This window comes from Cornus florida, unplaced genomic scaffold (assembly GCF_030987335.1).
Source record: "Cornus florida cultivar Cherokee Brave unplaced genomic scaffold, ASM3098733v1 CherokeeBrave_3.0.0_Hap2_Chr11, whole genome shotgun sequence".
Lineage (NCBI taxonomy): Eukaryota > Viridiplantae > Streptophyta > Magnoliopsida > Cornales > Cornaceae > Cornus > Cornus florida.
The window spans coordinates 122,071,874-122,088,316 of NW_026775581.1; positions in this window are offsets into that span (position 1 = coordinate 122,071,874).

A 16,443-nucleotide genomic window follows, 5' to 3' on the forward strand; every position below is an offset into this window, starting at 1 on the left:
GCCTAGCCATTCCGAGTCATTATGCCCTTAGGAGTGTCTTTACACTTAACGCCCTAAGACCATCTGGTTTGGGAGTCGTTGGCTCAACGCTTGTTACATGGGGTAATCAGAGAGCTTAAGGAACTTGGACATTGCACATGGTCATACATAATAAATAAATAAATAAATAAATAAAATGAAATCAATAATAAAAAAAAAGAATGTTTGATTGAATAACAAGGTTCATTCAATGTCTTGAGGATTGGTACTATATCTGTATGCTAGTTTGAGGGTAAGGCTACGCCATTACTTTGATTTGCTAGGATGGCAACACATTTTGATGCTGGTTCACTCAAAAAGAATGATAGAATTGATTCAATTTGCATGATTAATTGCTTGATGTGTGGAGGACCATTCTTGCTTACATGATGTTGACATGTTGAGAATAGCTTAGAAATGGCAGAATTTGCATACTTAAGGTAGTCTACTTTCAACACTTGTTTAATATGTGTCGTTGCTTTTCAAGTAAGAAAGAGCTTTTGATGTTTGTGGGTACCATTTCTGGAAACCCTCACGAGACTTCACTCGTCCACTAGGGGTAACCTAGGGGTTTAAAAGGCTTGTTGCACATGCTAAATGCAACCGTGATCCCTACGAAAGTGGTGTTATCTTTATTTACTTTATTAGTTCATAGTTGTATATATGTTTGTTTTATTTCCATGCTTTAGTTCATTGCTAGGGACTAGCAATATTTAAGTTTGGGGGTGTGATAAGTGCTTAAATGTTGCACATTTCAGCACCTAAGCTAGGGTATTTCAGTCATTACATCTATCTTAATTTCATGTTTTAGTCCTAATTTATATTTATGTGTATTTTAGGGCAATAAAGTTAAAATGAGTTAAGAACGGTCCATTAAAGCCTTTTTGGAGTCAAGCAAAGATATTCAGAAAAAGTTCAGAAAATGGCAAAAAGGAGGTCACAGCCCATTACTCATATAGTGTGTTTATTCTTCAAAAGCGGTCAATCTCAGGCCTTTGATGATGTTCCCAAAGATGAAGAAGCAAACTAATGAGCTCGGGGCCAAAATGGAGCTAAATAGGGATTAAAGGAAATTTTCAACTCTGGGGGGATCGATCCCCCAGGGTGGAGGATCGATCCCCCAAGACTTGGCAACATTACAGATTTTTCTTATTGTTTGGGCTTATTTTGTGAACTATTGGGCTTAAATAGGGTTATTACTTAAGGCCCAGTGACTCATTAGTTTAGGGTTAGTTTTTATTTTATTTAGAAGAGAGTTTTATGATTTTAATTAATTAAGTTTTAATTTTTTTCTGTACCGTGATATTACGTTCTCTCTGGGAAAAAGGAAAAGTTAGGGTTTAAAGAATATTTTTATAGAGGCTTTGCCTATAATTGAAGGAAGAAGAAGAAGGAGCCAAAAGATGGAGATGTAGCTTGTTGACACCATGATCATCTTCTCCATGAGCTAGTTCTTCACTTAGGGCTTGGATGAGCCCTAAGTTCATGTAACCCTAACCTTTGTATTTCTTTTCTTGGGGAATTATTAAGTTGTAATTAAATATTTGGCCTTGTGATTTATTTATATATACATGCTTGATTTGACAAATTAGGGTTTGTATTGATGAATTCTTCCATTGAAATCTCTAATTGATTGTATGTCTATGTATGATTAATTAGGGATTTTATTCTTCATTAGATGATTAGAACTTAATTCTTTCATTAATTCTATATGTAATTTACATGTCTATGTGTGATTGCTTTAGGATTATATTCTACATTAAATATTTCTTGTAGTTGTGTTTAGTGATGGCCATAACATGATACTTATTTGATACAATTGTCAATTAATTTGATGGATAAAGGCTTAATCTTGATGGGTTGTTCTACAAATTAGCTTTCTTGTTATTAGTTAATTGTAGTTAAGTAGGCAATTTGTGCTTGATTATGTTAATCCATGCTTCTAATTACAATTATTATTATTCTCTTGATTGATGTGTGCTCTTATTTGATACATTTGTGAATGTGTATGGTGGGTTATGACGTAGTTTTGAATGGGTTCTATACTTTAGTTTAATTGTCATTAAATAGACAACTCATTCTTGATGTTGATAATCTATGCTTACAATTGTGATTTGTGATGATAATGTGGCTACATCTATAATTACACTAATGAATTCCCCATTAATTGAAAGCATATGGTTAATTGCATGAGCTTAGTGGTGAATCCTAACCCTAAGACTCTCTTCATATCTCTTTAATTCTTAGTTTAATTTAATTTAATTTACTTGCATTGTCATTTCTATTTCATGCTTTCGATTTATAGTTGAATCACTTCACCAAAAATCTTTTTTTTTCTCTCTCTCTCTCTCTCTTGTGCAATCTCATTAGCACTAAAATCAAGTTTAATCCCAACACGTGTTCAATCCCTTGGGTTCGATCCCTACTCACTTCATACTACATAGTATAAGTGTTTAGTGGTTTTATAAATTTTAAAATATGATGCCCACTTTACATTATTTCTAAACCTAAAGTGTTGTGCATTATTTTGTGCACACGCTCGAGTCGCATCAACAGGTTGTGTCTTGAGCGATGAACAGTTGACTGGCACAAGGTTGTATTTGGAGGGAACTTATATATATAATTTGGATAGGGATTTAATTGAAACACTGAAATCCTAATTTTATGTCGTGTCATGGCAACGAACAATTGAGTGGCACTACATTGGTTTGGATGGGAATTTATATATATAAATTATGGTACTGCGATCTGAGCTTGAGTCTCATAGTCGAAGGTTAGGGTGCGTATATGCGGTAGGATGCGTAGCTAGCTATGTTGGTTGGGGTATACCATGTTATGCTTAGGTAGTCATGCCCACTCAGGTGCGTATTGCATATTACCTTCTATTCAGGTTGAAACCCTCAGCATAGTTTAGTGAGAGTCTTGTAGTGTGGATATATATTTATCTATTACGGACTATATATATATGGTTGAGATATCTAGGATGTATCTGCGTATCGGGTCTCTGTTTGGATTGTAATTAGGATAAAACTTGTTCGTGGGCCTAACCCACTATTATTTTTCAGGTAACGGACGGTTCCAGGTCTTAGAGCTTGTTCGTGCTGAGCAGAGACGACTACTTATTCTACCGGCGACGTAGGAGGTTTCTTCATGGTTTAGCAGTAGACTTCTTTTCAGTTGTTCGCTTTCCGGTATTGGTTTTTATTAGGGGTCCACCAGATAGATTCCCGAGTTATATTAGAATTTGAAAAGTTGGATGTATCAAATTAATACTTTGTTTATAAAATTTTATTCTGAGGTTTTAGTTTTGGATTATCATTTTAGTGAGAAAATTTGGCAACTTGAGTTCAAATGAGGTTTTTGATGAGCGCTGAAAAATGCGTATTTAAATCCCTTAAGCTTAGGTATTCTAGTACCTTTATCTATCTTACTTTACCATTTTAGATTGATTTCGTGTTATTTCCATTTTCAGGCACTTATCCCGAAAATAAGCTAACTCAGCTAAATAAGAGCAGAAATGAAGCAATTCTGGGATGAATCAAAGAAAGGAGTCAAGTGGAAGCAAAAGGAAGCAAAAGGTGGAATTCAACATATTCGATCGATCTCAGATCAAAGTTTGATCGATCCAACATGATCGATCACAGCACTTCAAGATGGATCTGAGCCATGATGACATTTTCAGAGATCTCTAAAGTTTGATCAATCCAACATCATTCTTCGATCGATCGAAATACCTTGCCCTTATCCAAATGATTGATCTTATCTAGTTGTACCACCCTACCAACCAATTTTGTCCTTTTCCCAAAAATATCTTCGAAATATCTCAGATTTGTTTTTATCCAAAAAGACGCCGCCATTTAGGATCGATCCAACTTCAGTTCGATAGATCTCAGCTATGTTCGATCGATCCAAGTCCAAGGTTTGATCTATCGAACTTCCTCCAGTGCGAAAAAATTTAATTTTCAGCTCACAAAAGTTATCCTTTATCCAATCATTGTGGAATATTTTGTGCACGACCGCAGCTCATTTTGTGTGTCACTTGACCTACCTATATATAGAATATGATACACTTTTTGAGGAGGATCCATCTGTCACAATAGAGGCTATTCTTAGGGAGGAAGAAAGGAGAAGAAGGCTAGAGACACAAGCTTGGGAGCTCTTCATTAACCAATGAGTAGATTTTTTCCATGGAGTTTGCCCTTGAGGGTTGGAAAAGCATTACCATGAGTGGCTAGACATCATCTTGGGGCTAGAGTTAGCCCCAAACATGTTTTCTACATCTTGATTTTGTGTATTATTGAGGGATTAGTGTTGTAATATATGTTTTGACACTTTTATATATATAGATCTTATTTATTCAATGATTTATGTGGTTTAATGCTTCCAATTGATCATTTTATTTTATCCATATGTCTATGTATGCTAGACAAATGTTCATGTGTTTGTCTCTATTTCTTGTGTTATTGATGCATGTCTATGTGTATTAATGCCATAGATCTAGAGATTGTCAAAACATAATGCTTAATGGAATGCTCTTGTAATTTTCTTGATGGTTCATGCTCATTGCTTGATAGATTGTGCCTCTCCTTTAGTTTAATTAGTTTAATTTTATGTCATTAGCTTAATTGTAGTGTAGCGGTAGTATAGTTGTTAGATGGGAGGACAATCCATACTTGTTGTTTGATGTTCTATACTTTTGAATGCAAATAGCATGTGTCTCTAACCTTGTGATGTATTTGACTTGTAAGCTTAATGAAAAGATTAATGACTTGCTAGATATATTGTGCTTTTCATATACTACTTAGACAATATATACTTAATTGTTAGATATATTGTGCTTTTCACATGTTGCTTAGACAATATATATTTAATTGGTCATCCTTGCTAATTGAATCAACCAAACACACACACACATCAATATTGCAACACACATTTCCCTCATTAGTCACTTGTTAAGAGTGTAGTGAAGTATTGTTTGGTAGTGACCTCTAAACCCCAAGATCTCTCTCTCTTACTTACTCTTTATTGCATTCAATTATTTAGTTTAATTTGTTCTCTAGTTTAATCAACCAACCAACTATTTGTTTGATCACTCGACCTACAACCCTAATAGTGATTCCACAAGCTAGTACGACAACTCAATCCCTTGGGATGATTCCTACTCACTCTTGCTACGTTAGTAGTAGTGTTGGTAGTGGTTTTTATAAATTTAAACTTGACCCAAAAGGCTTTTCTTGAACCGCACATTCACTACATTATTTTGGCGTATAGGAACGGCCATCGTCAAATTTTGGCGCCGTTGCCGGGGATTGATTGATTGGCAACGTCGTATTTGTGGAATCAATTAGGAATTAGTACTCTTTTGATCATGTCTTTACTTTGTTTTCAATTTTTTGTTACTTATTGTGTTTGTTCTTGATTGACAAGGAGCATTGAGCTAGGAAGCAAGCAAAGTAGCATTCAAGCAAAAGAGCTAAGCAAGCAAGGAAAAATGCTAAAAATTAAAAAAATTGCTAAGCCAAGCTATAAATTTGGAGTTTAAGTGCTAAAGGACCTTTGTGAGCTTTTCTTTACTCATCCCTTAGTTAAATCATCAGCCCGCGTGGAGGCTTATAATTCAATTCTTAGATAAATCGTGAGCCCGCGTGGAGGCAATTTACTTTTCTTGCATTTTTGTTTAAGCATAGGAGTATGAACATTGTATGTGGGGAAAGTTTGTTAATTATTGATTTGTTGTGAAGGTGAAGTGTTTGTTGTTATTGCTTGTTGTGTTGTATTGTGCATGCATGGTCGAAGCTCATTGAGACCCACTCTTGTCCCTTGAAATTTTCATCTTGAATCCACTGTTCGAAACCCTAAGGGAATAGGTAGTTCTAGTCAATCCATTTCATCAATGGAAGGACACAATGAGGACCATGTGGAGGACCTTGGTCACATAGACCAATAAGGTATCCTCCATCCAAATGTGCATCATAAGAACATTCAAGTACCATTAGACATGTCTAGGCCATTCATTCACTAACAAGGCCAAGTTCCAATTGGAATGCCAAGGGCAATGTATGCTCCACAACCTCCCATCATTCAAGGAAATCAAAATCAAGGTGTCCATGTTGCACCTCAAATTGCTAATCCTCCACTTGCTTTAAGAGATCACTACGTGCCTAATGAATATAATGCACTCGCATGCATTCAATTGCCACCATTTAGAGCACATCACTATGAAATTAAACCACAAACCATTCAAATACTTCCTAACTATCATGGACTTCCAAGTGAAGAACTTTACAAGCATTTTGATGAGTTTCTAGAAGTTTGTTCTACCGTTAGATATACGGACATGCCGGAAGAGGTGTTAAGGCTTAAACTTTTTCCATTTACCCTTAAAGACAAGGCAAAATATTGGTTTAACAATCTTATGCCTTTTTCAATAACTTTTTGGGCAGAATTGCAACAAAAGTTTTTGAAGAAGTGCTATCCAGTTTCTAAGACCAATGCCATGAGAACTTCCATTAGAGAATTCACATATGGGGATGGAGAAACGTTTCATGAGGCATGGGAACGCTTTAATGAGTTGCTTCAGAAGTGTCCACATCATGACATACCCAAATGGCAATTAGTTCAATATTTCTTTGAGAGCTTATCGGACAATTATAAGGGCATGGTTGATGCTTCCATGGGTGGCTCATACATTGATAGGCATGAGGATGATGTGTGGCATCTTTATGAGAGCATGAGTGAAAATTCTTTGCATAGAACATTATCATCCAAGAATGGTAAAAATTCACAAGGTAGGAAGAGTGTTGGCTTACATCAAGTCTATCACTTAAATGAAATAGCCGCCGAAATGAAGTCTTTATCTCAAAGATTTGATTAATTTTTGATTAACCAAAACTCGGCGAACCAAGTATCTTCCTTCCCTAACCATTTTCATCGTGCATCGAATGAATCATGTATGACTTGTTCTAGTGTTCTTCATTCTACTTCTCATTGTTCTCACGGACAAGTGTAAAATGAACCTAATGAACAAGTCAATGCAGCTTTTGTGAACCAAGGGAACAGTCCTTATGGTTCTCATTATAATCCAAGTTGGAGAAATCATCTAAACTTCTCTTGGAAAAACCAAGGAGAGGGCTCAAACCCTTCCCAAGGCGGTTTTCAAGGGAAGTACATTCCACCTCCACTTCAAAGCCAATGATCCCAAGCTTATAGACATTATCAATCACAAGGGAATCAATTTGCTAACTCTCATTTTCCCAACTAATCTTATTCCCAAGGAAATGCTAGAAGTCCCGCCTTTGAAGAAAAAGTTTTGAATGTTTTGGGCACTCTTGAGGCAAACACACAATTGCTTCATTCCCACTTTCAATCTATTGAGCACTCTTAATGCAAGAGAAAAGGGAAAGATGCCTATGAATGCTCTACCTAAGCAACAATGTGTTGTGGAAACCCATTTCTTATCGGAAGGCCATATCATTGAGTATGTTAATGCGGTGACTACCTTGCAGAGTGGTAGGATTGTGGACAATCAAGTTGAAATGTTTAATGAAGAGAGTGAACCGGTACAACCTCAAGTTGTCACCCGTCCCGTTTTACATCACATTCCTCCTTCATTGCATATAAATGATCTTGTGAATGAGAAAACTTCAAAATGTGATTTGAAGAATGATTTTGAAAATGATTTGAAGTAAGATTTGTCGAAAAATGAATTTAAAAAGGATTTGTTAAAAAATGATTTAAAACAAAGTGATTTGAAAAATTCTTGTGTTGAAGAGTTTTCAAAAGAAAATGCTGAAAAAGTGTTTGAGCCAAAAGCTCCATTTCTGGATGCCTTAAAAGGATCCATTTCAAAAGACAAGCAAAAGGCAAAAACCAATGAAATCATGGAAATATTTAGGCAAGTGAAAGTCAATCTTCTACTTTTGGATGCAATCAAGCAAATTCCGACTTATGCTAAATTCTTGAAAGACTTGTGCACCAAAAAGCGGAAGAACAAGAGCCAAGCACCAAGAAAAGTGGTTTTAACCGAGCAAGTGAGCTTAATTTTGCAACATAACACTTTACCAAAGTTTAAGGACTCTAGCACACCTACCACATCATGCATCATTGGTGATCATATCATTAATCGGGCGCTTATTGACTTAGGAGCAAGTGTTAACCTTCTTCCATACTCGGTTTATGTCAAATTGGGCCTAGGTGAATTGAACCGACTGAACCATTAAGAAGCCTAGGGTATCATTGAGGATATTTTGATAAAGATAGACAAATTTTTCTTTCCCGTTGATTTCGTTGTCATTGACACGAAATCGGTCCCCAATCCTAAAAGTCAAATTCCCGTTATCCTTGGCCTTCATTTCTTGGCAACCGCTAATGCCAACATCAATTGCAGGACGAGAATAATGAAAATCTCATTTGGCCACATGAATGTGAAGTTGAATATCTTCAATCCCACACCCAGCTCATTTGACAATTATGAAGGAGAGGTTAATGTTGTAGAAAAATGCTATGATCTCCAATGTCAAGGAAGTGAGCTTTTGTGAAAGACCAAAACATCAAGGGATTATCTTCAACCTTGCATTCTCAAAGTGTTGTTTCAAATTCTTGCTTTGAAAGGGTATGGAAGCTCAAAGATTGTGATTGCATTGACAAGGCATCAAAAGTTTCTTTTGAGCTAAATTCAACAAGTTCTTCAAAGAACCATTTGTTGGGTGGAGTTCTAAACATCTATCACCCCAACAAGGAGGGGATGCACTACAAGATGTTTGATCCGGGCTAAAAGAGCCCAATGTCTTGCTAGAGACGTTAAAGACTAGCACGACATTTTGTAGGGTGTCAACACCCTATTCCTTCCTCATTTCTATCTTTAATTTCATTTCTTGCGAAGTCTAGATACTTGTTTTTGGTTCACATGCATTGCTAGGAACTGTGATTAGGATTGCATGCACTTTTATGTTGTGATTGAGCATTTTGCTTAAGTTCGATCGATCTCAAATGACAGTTCGATTGATCGAACTTCTACCTGCATCCAACACTTAGAAAAATTTTCGACCTGCATCAACCTGCATCCAAATCACTTCTCTGTCCCATCGTTCGAACTTATTCTCAGATCAATCATAAGTTCTTAGATCGATCCAAACTTCAAGTTCAATCGATCTTGAGTTCCAACACTATGACAAATTTCTGAACCCAAAAACTTGCATATTCTACCTCTCTGTCAGATCAATTGAACATTTTGTTCAGATCAATCTCAATTTTGGAATTTATTGTTTTGACTTTGTTTTGACTTTTAAATTTTACATTCAAAAAAATATTTTATTTTATTTTATTCTATTCTTTTCAAAAACTCCAAAAATATTTTTATTTCATTTTTATTTTACTTCCGAAAAAAAAAAAATTAAAAAGATTCACCATGATGCCCTTATATGTAGTTATGCATACTTTATGCTTCAGTTAGGGCTTGATCTCATATCTCATTTTCTTATTGTGCTATATTGTTTTATATTGCATGCTTGATTATTCTTATCTCATTTGATATTTGATGTGAGTTTGCTAGTGTGGTTATTTAAGTAGGTTTTTGATTCCAAGTTTGGGGGAGACGTCTTTCGCATTGGATTATTACCGGGCTTCATGTTTTCGCCACCACAGTATGCTCTTTCCATCTTTTCCATTGTTTTCATTGCACATTGAGGACAATGTGCGGTTTAAGTTTGGGGGTAAGGTGTCTTTGTTGCATTCTACTTAAAGTTGAGTTTTAAATGCATGATTGAGATTTGAGATTGATTAGCGATGATTTTGATCTTTTGAGGACTATATTGCTTAAAATTTAAAAATTGTTTGACTTGAGAGTCCAATACTCCTTGTATGCTTTATGGATGCCATTTAGGAGTAAATTTTTCGAAAGATTGATATCTTGCTTACACTTATGGTCCACATCATCTTAATTTTGTGATTATTTTAAAATTCACTCTAGTATTCTACACTAGCACAGGCGCACACTAGCATTCATTTGTGGGTACACGCTTTGTTGATTATTGAATTGGTTATATCCCAATTGGGCTAGTAGTGCATTAAAAATTTTCATTCTTGATAAATGTGGATAACAATCCCTTTTCACTAAGTAGCTGAGATTTTAGCCTCATCAAGCACTGAATTTCTCACGCCGAAAGGTGGAGGGCCAAACTCTAGATTAATAATTGAATTGAAAAAAAAAAAAAAAAAAAAAAAAAAAAAAGTTGCAAAAGCAATAAAAAAGTGAGGACTTCTCCCAAAATGTGAGAAGTGGGAAATGATTAGATGGAGGTTGTCTTGATTTGTAGCCTAGTTGATTTGAGCTTATAAATCCGTAGGGGTGTTTGAACGTCTAATATCCTAAAGCCGTCTGGTTTGGGAGTCATTGACCTAATGCTCAACCTTATGAATCGCTAGAAAGCTTAATAGATCAACACATTGCACCATGTTTCCATCTTTGATCTTATTAAAAAAAAAAAAAATTGATTGAAAAGAATAAGTGCACCTAGAACAATAAAGCTTTAATAAAAGGTTCACTTTTTGTCTTGATGATCGGTACTAGATTTGTGTGCTAGTTTGAGGGTAAGGATGTGATCATTTCTTTAGTTAGCTTAGATAGCAACATATTTGATGTTGCTCCACTCAAAAAGGATTCTAGAGTTGTTTTGATTTGCATGATCATTTTCTTGATGTGTGGAGGACCATATTTGCTTGCTTGATGTTGAAATTTTAGGAGATTACTTGGAAATGTTTGAAAAATTGCATACTTGAGGTAGTTTTATCTCAATGCTTGTTTGCAATATTGGTGCCTCTTTAGAAGAAATGAGCTTAATGTTTGTGGGTATCATTTCTGGAACCCTCACGAGACTTCACTCGTCCACTAGGGGTAACCTAGGGGTTTAAAAGGCTTGTTGCATATGCTAAATGTAATCGTGTTCCCTACGAAAGTGGCGTTATCTATTTATTGCTTTCTAGTTCATAGATGTATAGTTGTTCATTTCATTCCTTTACTTTCTAGTTCATTGCTAGGGACTACTAATATTTAAGTTTAGGGGTGTGATGAGCGCTGAAAAGTGCGTATTTAAACCCCTTAAGTTTAGGTATTCTAGTACCTTTATCTATCTTACTTTACCGTTTTAGATTGATTTCGTGTTATTTCCATTTTCAGGCACTTATCCCGAAAATAAGCTAACTCAGCCAAATAAGAGCAGAAATGAAGTAATTCTGGAATGAATCAAAGAAATGAGTCAAGTGGAAGCAAAAGGTGGAATTCAATATCTTCGATCGATCTCAGATCAAAGTTCGATCGATCCAACATGATCGATCTCAGCACTTCAAGATGGATCTGAGCTATGATGACATTTTCAGAGATCTCAATAGTTGGTTCGATCCAACATCATTCTTCGATCGATCGAACTACCTTGTCCTTATCCAAATGATTGATCTTATCCAATTGTACCACCCTACCAACCACTTTTGTCCTTTTCCCAAAAATATCTTCGAAATATCTCAGATTTGTTTTTATCCAAAAAGGCGCCGCCATTGAGGATCGATCCAACTTCAGTTCGATAGATCTCAGCTATGTTCGATCGATCCAAGTCCAAGGTTCGATCGATCGAACTTCCTCCAGTGCGAAAAAGTTTAATTTCCAGCTCACAAAAGTTGTCCTCTATCCAATCATTGGGGAATATTTTGTGCACGACCCCAGCTCATTTTGTGTGTCACTTGACCTACCTATATATAGAATATGATACACTTTTTGAGGAGGATCCATCTATCACAATATAGGCTATTCTTAGGGAGTAAGAAAGGAAGAGAGAGCTAGAAACACAAGCTTGAGAGTTCTTCATCAACCAAGGAATAGATTTCTTCCATAGAGTTTGCCCTTGAGGGTTGGAAAAATATTACCATGAATGACTAGGCATCCTCTTGGGGCTAGAGTTAGCCCCAAGCATGCTTTCTGCATCTTGATTTTGTGTATTATTGAGGGATTAGTGTTGTAATACATGTATTGGCATTTTTATATATATAGATCTTATTTATTCAATGATTTATGTGGTTTAATGATTCCAATTGATCATTTCATTCTATCCATATGTCTATGTATGCTAGAATCGATGTTCATGTGTTTGTCTCTATTTCTTGTGTTATTGATGCATGTCTATGTGTATTAATGCCATAGATCTAGAGATTGTCAAAACATAATGCTTAATGGAATGCTCTTGTAATTTTCTTGATGGTTCATGCTCATTACTTGATAGATTGTGCCTCTCCCTTAGTTTAATTAGTTTAATTTCATGTCATTAGTTTAATTGTAGTGTAGTGGTGGTATAGTTGTTAGATGGGAGGACAATCCATGCTTGTTGTTTGATGCTCCATACTTTTGAATGCAAGTAACATATGTCTCTAACCTTGTGATGTATTTAACTTGTGAGCTTAATGAAATGATTAATGACTTGCTAGATATATTGTGCTTTTCACATGCTACTTAGACAATATATACTTAATTGTTAGATAGATTGTATTTTTCCCATGTTGCTTAGACAATATATACTTAATTGGTTATCCTTGCTAATTAAATCAACCAAACACACACACACATCAATATTGCAACACACATTTCCCTCATTAGTCACTTGTTAAGGGTGTAGAAATGTATTGTTTGGTGTAGAAAGGTATTGCATTCAATTATTTAGTTTAATTTGTTCTCTAGTTTAATCATCCAACCAACTATTTGTTTGATCACTACCTACTAACCCTAATAGTGATTCCACAAGCTAGTACGACAACTCAATCGCTTAGGACGATCCCTACTCACTCTTGCTACGTTAGTAGTAGTGTTGGTAGTGGTTTTTATAAATTTAAACTTGACCCAAAAGGCTTTTCTTGAACCGCACATTCACTACATTATTTTGGCGTATAGGAACGGCCGCCGTCAGTTTTCTTCTCTGGAATGGAGGATGTCTTAAGTAGAATTATATTTTGGTTATTTTGTTGTATTGTGTGTATCTACGTGTTTCATTTTGTTGTTATGTGTTACATTTTGTTATTACGTGTTTCATTTTTGTTAATTGGTTAAGGATTTGGAATATGGTTTAGTTGGGGGCACAAGTATGTGATCAGCTGACTATGATTTTACTGACATAGAGTAATAGTGCTATATGCGCTAGGATTTGTGGATATATGGTCATAGGATTGGGTAAAGAGACAAACTTCTAACCAATCTATTGGACCTGGATATGCATCAATATGGTATGCTACTAGGGAAGGGATAGTTAAACTACCAATACGAGTCAAATAATCTGCAATGATTAGTTTGATATGCTATGTAATACCCCACTAATTTCGGAACACGGGTTGATCAAGTCCGCGCACAAAATCAGGAGATTTCAAAACAATTAAAGTATTTCAAACAAACACAGAGTACAAAAAATGAATAATAAGGAATAAATAATTCGCTGAAGAAAAATCTATTAAATAAAAATTCCATTAATAATTCTCCAAAAGTTACAACTCGGGAATCCCATAAATCAAGGACCCCTGATAACATAAACCAATAATCCAATGATCTCTAAATAAAATCCAGTATCTAACAATTAGAAAATATTCTACATTGAAATAAGAAGAAAGAATGGATAAGTCTTTCAGCTGCGGATCCTTAATCTTGAGACTTGAACTTCTAATAACCTAAAAAATAAATCGCGGGTTAAACCCTACGAGCAAGTTCTCTCTACCAAACCTCTGAAAACCAATAAATAGATCATCTTTAATCAAAACCAAACCTAATAAAGTCTTTATCTTTAATGTACATAATTATATACAATATAATTATCACAACTATTACCAAGTTTATTAATTCCAAAACCATTATCAATGATTAACTAATAATCATACATAGTCCAATCTACAATTTCTTTTAAAGAAACTCCTCTAGCCTTAACTCCATCCTAGACCGCAATTTAATAATTTAAACTATAAAATATAATTAAAAGAACATTATATTAAATTCCAAAACCAATAATGATCTTAAGTATTTAACTCACACAGTCAATATCTAGACTTTGACAAATCATCCATGTCACTACCAGTATTATTTTATTAATATGTATAAAATTATACACCAACCTGTAGGTACTAGACTATTCTACTTTAAGAATATCTAATCATAATCCAACTTACACAAACAGTAACCATAGATGATACATTTTAATCATCTAACACACACAACAATATAATTACACTTTGGCAAATCAACCATGCCATTATAAATATATTTGTTTATATATTGACAATTCATCCATACCTCCATGTATGTATATTTATTTATATATTGACAAATCAACCATGCCATTTAAAATATATTTATTTATATATTGGCAACTCAACCATGCCTCCTTAAGTATATTTATTTATACTAATAAACTAGCAACTCATCCATGCTTCCGATGTATATATTTTATTCATACAAATACTTAGGCAATATATTTACGCCTATGACAACTCATCCATATACAAATTGTAGGCTCAATGATAACTAATTTATGCATAGATATCTCATGTAGACTATAAGTACATCCCTAATTTAACAGCCAGTCTATCCATATATACCAGATAAAAAAAAAATAATACTAATAATCTTAATTAACAGACATATATATACACATATATTATATAATATATATGTGTATAAACTTCCCCTAATAATCCTTGATTATTTAAATCCTATATATATATATATATATATATATATATACACACACACACACACATATATATATATATATCCTTCCTTCCATACTAATCACAATTTAATAAAATCCACGTACACACATATATACATAATTATATATATATACATATATATCCCACATTTCATAACAATATAATAAGTTATTATATTTACGCAAAATAAATGCTACAAATCATTGTAGTAACACTCTATGGCTTTTCGAACACCAAAAACACCTCTTCTAGGAGTTGTTTTCAACCCTAACAGGCTTAAAACCAATTCTGGAAATTCACCGGACCTCACAAGACCTTAACGAGACCCTAAACAGTGTCTCACGTGCCTCCCCACGCACCTGGTTTCACCGCACGCGCTTCCACGCGCTCGTACATAGTGGCAGGTGTCCTCACGCGCCTACACGCGCTGTACACGTGCCTGATTTGCCCTCTGCGTGTGTTGGCCTCTTTTCATTGGTTGGGTGCACCGTAGCTACAAGACGCTGCCACACTGGATCAATCTATTGTTGACCATTCTACATCCACGGTACAGGTGTACAGGCGCACCATCTTTCCATGTGCCGTGATGTACCTAATCCCTCACCCTTGTATTAATTAATCTAAACCACTAGATCCCTATGTGCATCATCTTATCATGTGCCGCATAGCACCGAATCAATCCATTATATATTAAGTTAATCCCATGGCTTAGATTAGGGGTTGCACTAACCTACCGTGCAAACGACCACACTGGATCAGAAACCCTATTGATGCGCCGCAGCCTCTAATTCATAGAACAGTATAAATATTTTATTTATGCACATTTATAATTATAACAAAATTCAAAAAAATATAAAACAAATTCAGAAAAATATCTAGAAAATTCTAAAAATTACCGAAAAATTCCAGAAACTCTAGAAACCCTTATTAATCCTAATGGGTCCAAGATCAACCTATAACTTGATTTTTAAAATATAAGTAACACATATATATACAATTTAAAATCTACTAATCCAAAAATAAAAATATAATAATTTATCCTTTTAGTTATTCCGATCTAACTATGATTTTAAACAATAAATTTAATCTAAACATTAATACTCAAGATGATAAATTTATGGGTGCTAAGAGGAGAGTTAGAAAAGAACTTACCTGAAGGTTTCGAAACGAAACCGACGCTTCAATCTTGGATTGTCTCTTTCAATTCCAGCGTCTTCTTTCTTTAATCCGGCTTCCTCCTTGTTAACTCTCTCTTCTTCTTCTCTCTCTGTCTTTCTTATTTTTCTAACGTGTAAACTCTTTAACTCTTAGCCTTATGTGTATATTTATACACATTAAAACCTAAATCCTATTCCTAGTAGGACTACCAAATAAAATAATACTTTTTAAATAATATAATATATACATATATATCTCCCATGGTTAATTAAATCATAAATCCTATATATATATATATATATATATATATATATATATATATATATATATATATATCCATAATTATAAATCCTTCCGTAACACTTATTAATTAATTATATTTATATATAATTAAATATATACATTTATAATTATATAAAAATGATAATTTTAAATAATCATATAACCATGGGCCTTTATTAATTAACCCAACTAGGCTTCATCCAAGCCCAAGACCATATCCTTTGGTCCAACTTTCCTTAAGCCCAATCCAATTAATTT